Source organism: Neophocaena asiaeorientalis, unplaced genomic scaffold (assembly GCF_003031525.2).
Source record: "Neophocaena asiaeorientalis asiaeorientalis breed wild unplaced genomic scaffold, Neophocaena_asiaeorientalis_V1.1 scaffold43, whole genome shotgun sequence".
NCBI classification, from domain to species: Eukaryota; Metazoa; Chordata; class Mammalia; order Artiodactyla; family Phocoenidae; genus Neophocaena; species Neophocaena asiaeorientalis.
In genome coordinates, this window is record NW_020173674.1 from 6,220,193 (window position 1) to 6,221,168 (window position 976).

A 976-nucleotide genomic window follows, 5' to 3' on the forward strand; every position below is an offset into this window, starting at 1 on the left:
GGGAGAAGTGCTGGGGGAGGGGAATCAGTGCACTGAATAGATTAATAATTTAAATGATCAAGCATCACCGCCACTGCCACCATCAAGTTCCAGTACTTTATACAGAGCAGCTCCTCCAGGGTGGTTTTCTCTAGTTCCTGTGGAAAACATATTGGCCCCCAATTTAGCATTGGCCAGAATTCTGGTTTTGGTTTTTAGGTGCCACCAAACCCCGGGCCCTCTTTCTAGGGAGAAGGAAAAGCACACCTCCAACCTCCTCCCATAAGGCCCAGGTACCTGGAGTATGAAACGGCCAGGAATACAGGTTGAACAAAGACAGAAGAGAGGCCCGGTCCGGACAGAACTGGGTCCCACCTCCTGTTCAGTTCTCTTCGACCCGCTGCTCCAGACATCGGGTTGTGAAAATTAAGAATCATCTCCACTGTAAAACACAACCGACGAGGATGGGATTCGAACCCACGCGTGCAAAGCACAATGGATTAGCAGTCCATCGCCTTAACCACTCGGCCACCTCGTCCCGCGTACAGCGGTCTTTTCCACATTCCTTTATCTCTCATCTCCGCGCCTCCAGGCACCCTCGCAGGCACTCCTCAGTACAGACGTGATGAGACCTAGAGGAGGGTGAGACGGCGGACAGAAAGGGGCTTTTTGTGTTCCTTTCCGCCTGCCACAGGCGGGAACCCGCGCCATCCTTCACCACTCTGCAGCCAAGCTCTGCCAAAATTTCCCCTCCCTAAGTCGGGGACGAGCGCGCCGGGGTTTCAGGACGCGCTTGGTCCAGGAGGTCGCGCACTGACCCGGAGGAGGGGGTGCCTGTTTCTGGGAACCCAGCAGGCGCGGCGGAGCGGTGGCGGGCAGTTTCCAGCGTTTACAAAGCGCGCGGCGCGGGCAGAGGATGCAGTAGCTCCTCCCGGCGCACAGGGGGCGAGCTGGCGCGCCCGAGGCCGGCGCGGGCGGGCGGGCGCGGCTGCGCGAG

The 976-nt window shown here is 58.4% G+C and overlaps 1 non-coding gene across 1 annotated transcript; it reads right to left on the reverse strand.

Annotated features, from left to right (window-relative positions):
• Positions 1–435: 435 nt before the first annotated feature.
• TRNAS-GCU (transfer RNA serine (anticodon GCU)) lies at positions 436–517 on the reverse strand. Its single transcript has one exon. It is a non-coding gene; the product is annotated as a tRNA-Ser (tRNA).
• Between the last annotated feature and the right edge of the window lie 459 nt (positions 518–976).